This window comes from Alexandromys fortis, unplaced genomic scaffold (genome assembly GCF_014885135.2).
Source record: "Alexandromys fortis isolate MF-2015 unplaced genomic scaffold, M_Fortis_MF-2015_v1.1 scaffold_473, whole genome shotgun sequence".
NCBI classification, from domain to species: domain Eukaryota; kingdom Metazoa; phylum Chordata; class Mammalia; order Rodentia; family Cricetidae; genus Alexandromys; species Alexandromys fortis.
This window is the reverse complement of record NW_026068352.1, coordinates 24,682-32,461: the sequence shown is the minus strand read 5'-3', so window position 1 is coordinate 32,461 and position 7,780 is coordinate 24,682. Positions and strand designations below refer to the sequence as shown.

At 36.6% G+C, this 7,780-nt stretch overlaps 1 pseudogene; it reads right to left on the bottom strand.

Moving 5' to 3' along the window:
• Positions 1-3,466: 3,466 nt before the first annotated feature.
• Positions 3,467-4,350, bottom strand: LOC126495344 (serine/threonine-protein phosphatase 2A catalytic subunit alpha isoform-like; annotated as a pseudogene).
• Positions 4,351-7,780: the final 3,430 nt, after the last annotated feature.

Here is a 7,780-nt window from a genome sequence, read left to right as displayed (position 1 = left end):
GGTCTCGAACTCACAGAGATCCTCCTGCCTCTGCCTCCCGAGTGCTGGGATTAAAGGCATGTGCCACCACTGCCCGGCGCCCTCCTATTTTCAAATCTTCTCTTTTATGGAGTTGTTGTTTAGAAAGCCACAGACTTTTAAGATCATAACCTTAAAAGATTCACCTTCAGGAATTCATTTCTGTATAAAAGTTGCTGCTGTCATTTATTTAAAATAGTTTTAATTCTCTCTCTACTCCATCTCTATCCATTCCTCCCTTCTATCATTAATTTTAAATCATAATTCTCCTCCTTGATACATATTTCTGTTGATTGATAGAGAAGTGTAGGGTTTTGCTCAGTAATGATAAGCAACAAGTAGGGAAGTTTTCAATTAATGTTTTCTTCCATCTGTTCATCCAACAACAGATGAGTACAGAGGTAATGACCCATATTGGAGCACTGGACTGAGCTTCAAAGATCCAGTTGAAGAGTGGAAAGAGTGAGAGTATGAGCAAGGAATTCAAGACCATAATGAGGTCATCCACTGAGACAGTTTGTTTGAACTCATGGGAGCTCACTAACTCCAACTGGACAGGGAGAGAAGGCACATGGGAACAACTATGCCCCTGTAAAGTGTGTTGACTGTTGGGGCACTCTGAGGGGCCACTGATAGTGACACTGAGATGTGATTCTACTGAAGAAACTGGCTTCATGAGATCATATTCTCTTTGAATGTAAACCTTGTTCAACCTAGATGTAGTAGGGAGGGCCTTGGATTTTCCACAGGGTAGGGTGCATGACACTCCCATTAGGGTTGGATGGTTTGGGGGGCAGGACTACGCTTAGAAAGGGATGGGACTAAAGGAGCGGAGGGAGTGGGAATTTGGATTGGTATTTTTTTAAGTATTAATAAAAAAGAAAAAAAAATGTTTTCTTGAATGGGTGATTCAGAATTCCCCCCCAAATATATTAAACATAGGAACAAACATTGAAAAAATGGAATATAAATCATGAATTTTTATGATTAGTGATAATTATAATCCACCACAGGTCATCTTAATTGCCTTATGCAATAAAATTAATGAAACTCAAAGACAGATATTGGAGTTCAACCCAAAGACCAGAATATTAAAGCAGCCAGCCACTGGCTCTTACCTTGACTTTAGTCCAGAAATGATGATCTTGCTAACAGGAATCCTCAAATCATCAGAATGAGATTGAGAATCAGAGCTGTCTCCTTATATTTTATAATTTTTTGTAGTTTCAGGATTGAGGACATTCACCAGTATTACCTGGCTTCTATGACATTTAAGTGCGGATTCTGGGATTAAAGGTGTGAGTCATTGTGGACAGGGATAAAAGTTTTGTGCCACTGCTACCTGGTTTGTAAGTCTGGTCAATGTGACTATATTAATTGTCTGATATTCAAGGAAATCTTTACTTATTAAAATACAAATGAAATGCACTACAACATGAAGTTCACTGATGCTACTTAGAAATTCAATTAAAAGGAAACATTTGGATTATTTCCCAAGCTTGGAAAAAGCCAAGTGATACATTGTGTTTAGTGTATTACAACTAAGCAGTTAATATAAAAAGTTAAGAGAGTACTTCTAGACTCTTTATGAGCATATTTACACTCTTTTCACAACAACAAAATTGATAATGAAGAAAATATTTCAGGACCTACAGTGAGACATGAGTTCCCATACAATGGAAGCTGAATCTCTAGTATTTCCCTTTAATTAACTTATCACCAAAAAATAAAGACTACATAAGTGAACACTACTGACCAAATATTCTTAACAAATACTTGTGCAAAAGTTTCACATTTGTTTCAGAGAATACCTTATTTCTATTAGTAAAAAAAAAAAATAAGGCCCAAAATATAAAGCATTATACACCAGAAAATAAATCTTAAAAACAAAAAATAAAATTATATTTTGTATCTTCTATAACCAGAAAAAAATCAAATTTGACATTAATTAATGCCATGTGTAAATAAATTAAATATGTAAATAATTAACATGCTTACTTCTGAATAACAGACTAAGATAGAACTTGAAAAAATCACATCTGTCCTTCTGAAAAAAAGTTTAAAAAATTTCTTTAAATATATTGAAAAAGTTAAAATTAAAAGACACACAATTCTCACATTGTTCTTGTTCAGCAAGGCATGGAATCCTTGTTAACACACATTCCCTGAGAACCTGTCCTTGACTTCAGCCGTTGTGAAAGACTAAATCAGTGTTTCAAAACGTTTATAAACAGTGTCGTAAACTTCATGCTTGAAGGTGTGTGTCAGTTGTGTGTGTGTGTTTGGATTTATTTATTTAATTTTTGTCAGACTCACTTTAATTTCTTAAGCAAAATATTTGGAAAGTAACAGTCACTTTGTAATGTATGCAAGGCAAGATAAAACCACATTTATTCAATATAAAATCATTGTGATCCTGACACCATCACTACAGTAGTTGCTTTGAATCCATTCCTCAATTCCATTTTTTTTTTTTTTTTTACTTTCTTCGTTCTCAAGTTTATTATGAAAACACTGTATTGACTATGCAGTGACATCATCTTACAGAAAGGGAAACAGTTCTATCCAAAATAACTCTCCAGTGTTTCCAACAACAGCAAAGTACAATGTGGGGCTGAGATTGGAGAAGGGAATAAACCGAGTGCAGACAAATCATATAATTAAATTAAATGGTATCTCTGAAAAGAAACAATCCAATGATTGTCTGCTATCCTTATCTACAGTCATGCTGAGTAAGCTATAGCTAAGTGGAAGTCTACTGGACTCATGGGTGTTAATGTTTACATCCTATTTCTGCAGTCTCTCAAGAAAGCAATGATGTAGGAGTGTCTTCTTTCTCTCTGTTGCTTTCGTTGGTTAATTAATAAAGAAACCTGCTTGGCCTGATAGGTCAGGCAGGGAAGACAAAACAGAATGCTGGTAAGAATGGAAGTGAATCAGATGCCATGCCTCTCCTCTCTGAGACAGAGGCAGGTTAAGATCTTTCCTGATAAGCCACCACCTCGTGGTGCTACACAGATTACTAAATATGGGTTAAAGCAAGATGTGAGAATTACCCAATGAGAGGCTGAAACTAATGGGCCAGGCAGTGTTTAAATGAATACAGTTTCCGCGTAAGTATTTCCGGTGTAAAGCTATCTGGATGGCTGGACAAAGCCCACTGCTCCTACAGAGCAAAAGTAACTACAAATAACACTATGCCAGAAACTGGATTTGTGACCAACAATGTTGCGTTGGCATGCAATGAACTGGTTTATTCTAAAGTAGTCACAGCTGTTGATGACAAGAGGCTTTTTGTATTTTTATATGGCACATCTTTTGGTCCATGTGAAAACATGTTTTTTTGTATGTTAACTATTTTCTGACACTTTGAAGTTACCTTTGCTCTTCCCATTTCCATGAGGTCAATATACGGTTCATGGCAATGCTGTACACATTTAAATTTCCATTATAGGAAGTAGTCTGGGGTACGATGAGCAACATGTGGCTCACCTCTGTGAGGTGCTGGATCAAACTGCAAGAAAGAATACTTAAGAATGTTGTCAAGTTTCATGATTGCAGCTTGGTTATCCCAAAGATAGCAATAGTTTGGAACACTGAAAATTGTTACTACATTTCTGTCATGGCACCCGTTATAATCCTCCATTACCAGCTGGTGAACTCTGGACACCAATGTGAGGCCATTGGCATGATTAAATGTCTCAGAAATATCTTATCCAAAGGTATAACCAGCTACTCGAGGAGATATCCCCCAGCCACCATGGCCGTCTGGATCTGACAACAGCAAGTCACACATTGGACCCTCATAAGAAACTTCTTGTAGGCAATCAAGTGCTCAGATGTGATCCAGTGTGTCTATGGATGGTGACAGACCACCACGTAGAAAAGATCTGCCCATCCACCAAGGCAGTGAGAGGAAGGTAGTCAAAAATGTCTGTGAAGAATTTCCAAATGTTTGCATTTCCATATTTCTTTAAATACTCATTGTAGAAACCATAACTCTGTGTGATCTGTTCTAATGAATCCCATAAGAACTACGGGCAGTGTAACTGTTTCAACTGAGTCCACATAGTCTCCCATAAACAAGTAATTTGTATCTAGTGATTTATCACCAATTCTAAAGAGTTCCATGAGGTCATGAAGTTGCCCATGTACATCTTCATACACAGTGACTGGAAATTGAACCTCTTGAACTTGAACTTTGGATTCCTTTGTCAGGATTTCTTTAGCATTCTCACAGAGGCTCTTGACCTGGGACTCAGAGAGCTGCTTGCACTCCTACAGCTGCTCGATGCACTGGTCCAGCTCCTTGGTGAACAATTTCTCCTCCATGATGACGTCCGCCCGAACCAGCTGCTTTCCATGCTGCTCCTGCACCGCTTCCTGCACCAGGCCACTCGCACTTGCCACCGCTACTTACAGGGTGCTTCCTGCAGCCTCTGGCAGCTGCTAGGCAATAACGCAAGCCTGTTGGCTTTGCTCCACAGTGCTGGGCAGCCTGCCATAGTGCCTCCTCCTCTGCTCACCCTAGCTCAGGACCAGGGTTTCTGTAATCCCAATGGTTTTGTCACCATTCTTTCAACTCATTAACTTTGTTGCTCTTTAAACATCTATTTTGCAAAGACTAGAAAAATCTCATTTCTTTAGTAATATATGTCATCAACTTCAGATTATGAAGATGAATTTGCATATTTATTCTACTCTGAAGGCCATGGTGATAGATAGTTGGGATGAATAAATTCTATAGGAAAATATACACAAAGTATGTAAGTTAAAAAAATGGAACAGGGGACGGAGAGATCTTTCAGTGTCAAGAACATTTTTTTTTTATTGACAAAAACCCTGGGTTAGTTTCTCAAAATCTACATGGCAGCTGAAAACTATGTGTATATGTAACTCCAGAGGGTGTAATGTCCTCTTCTGACCTCCAAGTGCATCATAACACACTCACGTGAAAGCAGACAGAATATTCATATCCATAACATTTTTAAAAGGACATTTTGAAAACCTGTCAGTATGAGTTAGCCTTGGCGTGGCTTATGCCTAAGCAGTCATTAAACACCTCAGATAGGCAAAGCTGTTTATGTTTTAAAATGGCTCTAATGTTGTCTTTTCATTATTACACAAAGTTTTATTTGCTAACTGAGAAAAATTTAGTGATATTAATGTCAACAGAAATGTCTCAGGAGACGAAAATCCCACTGTTATTCTTGAATACCTGTGATGTACCCAGTTTTCAAACACCAACACACAGAAACCTCTTCTCCATCACCTTTCATTCCCCATGTTGAAGCATGCACAAGTCAGTCTCTGGATAGACCACTTGAATCAGGATTTGTGAAAAAAGATACCTCTTTGTTCATGTGAAATTTCTGTGTGCTATAGCTACACAGTGATTGTATACTTTTGTTTAATAACTAAATACCTGAAATCACTAATTCACCTTTTGAAAGCTTAGTTCTAAATACAAGATTCAAATAACTTCACTTCTACTTCTCCTTTTAAGTGAGACTAATGATTATAAACCAGTTTTGAATATCCACTAGATTATTAATATTTGTTTTCTATGTAGACTACCATGAGGAAAGCTGTGGTGTAATGTAATCAATTTTTACTAATTCCAAAACATGACCTATATCTAGATGGTAACTACACTTTCTCAGAACCTAAATTTGCTGAAAATATTTATTTCCTTCATATTCTGAAAGATGCTTTCACACTCAGTTATACTTGATTTCACACCTGTCCATGAAGTCCATCTATTAAGTTCTAATACTAGAGCTAACATATCCATGTTAACAATGACCTCTATTGTGTCCAAACTACCTATGTATTTTGGCAAGTTAAGAAACTCTAGTTTTTCTTCATATCTATTTTTGTCTTTATCATGTCTTTGATTGAATATATACATCTGTATATGTCTATATGAATAATGCTTAAGTTTTCCACAATGAACAATGAGTTTTCCCTGCAGTGATATTTGAATTTTTCAGGAAGAAGATGGGGCCCCATAACAACAACTCCACCTGGTTGGTTTGATGTCATAATACTGATAGTGCTACTACAAGACCTATTTCAGGTACCAGCTACACAAGATGGTTCCAACTTAATTAGCTGAAATTCTGCACATCTTTTACAACATTTTGGCCAGACCTCCACAAAATACTCAGAGACTATTAGCAATTTTAAAAGACATTGATCATGAAATTTCACCATTATTTTACTTTCACAGGATCCCCTAGAAAGAATGTTGCCCCCTTGACAGCTGGAAGTAATTCTAGAAGACAACGTTCCCTCTCCCAGGAAAGTTTGTCCTAGGACTTAGGGACATCATTTAGGGGTTGATTATAGTTGGTATACGTTTGAGGGTTGGCGGAGAAGTTTTATAAGCTCAGGGATCTTTTTAAAAAAAGGAAAATTGATGATGGGATAATAGATTGGTTTTTTTGAGTTATTGTTTATAGTCAATCACATTGTATCCAAAGATAAATTATATTGAATATTGTATGCATGTATGCTTCTACCTCTGTTTAAAACACTTTTTATCTATTGATGTGTTTATTTAAATACTTGCAGTGTACATTTCTACCTCTGATCAAGATACTTATACATTGTTTACATTTGGAGGTAATCGTCCTCAATTATTGCACAGTTGTTTATTGTCTTAGTCTTTAAGTTAGATAGGTATTAAGAATTGTAGATCAATAGTCATCTATGTTTGCCATATTTATACTTAGACTAATCAGGATCTTTAGATACATAGAGATTATATTCTGTATTAATAGGTAATCTTCAACTTCTTCAAAGAACGTTGAAAATGGCATTTAATTTAACTTAGAGTTCTGTGGTAGTGAGACACAATCTTTCCTGGCAACACTGATCTATTCCCTAGAGATTATTGAGTATGAAAGACATTCCACTTGCAGCTTGTCTTCTTTTTGGTAAAACCAGTCTCTGGGTATGGAACTGCCCATACCTCAACTACTGACAAAATAAATAGTATATGGAAATGGATAAGCAGAAATATCAAATCATGCCAAGACAGAGTAAGATGTGTTTGAAAATTTTCTTGTCTTTAAAAATAATCTGTCAGTTATTCTAGGCCTTAGTCAAAGTTGGTTGCTTCAACATTACATACATGACTTTGGGTTATTTCCCAGGTAGCCAGTTGTCTCTGATTTGCTGTATGCTTTGGAAGTTGTTTGATTTCACTTCTTAATTACTCAGGTAACATTATTTCATTTCTTGGATCTTTGATGGGCTTGAAGACTAGGTAAATGTAGTTACTTTTCTCTCAGGACATGGCCAAGTTACTTATTATAATAGACCCAAGCTAGTTAGAATAGTATATTTGTTCTTATTGTATATAATTTTGTAGTAAATTTTGAGCCCTCTTACTTAAACCAAAGAGGGAGGTGCTAAGGGAGCTCCTTCTGCTCCTCCAGCCAATAGCCTTTGAGATATCAGCCCACTGGGTTGTGTTCTCTTTTCTTTAAAAAGCAGCAGCAGCCTCCTCTCTTCCTATTGCTCCAGACTCCAGTTCCAGTGACTAGACTGCTTTCCTGGCTGTCATGTAGGAAGGATGTTCTTTAAGTCTTTTCTCCTCAAATAAATAACCCTTTGAATAATAAATCCAAAGTGGTGTGGGATTGAATTACTGATTGTTACTGCATACTTATACTTTGATTCTCAAATGATATTACAAGACTCCTTAATTGGCAATTTAAAAGTCATACCTGAATAACAAATTAATTCCCACAAG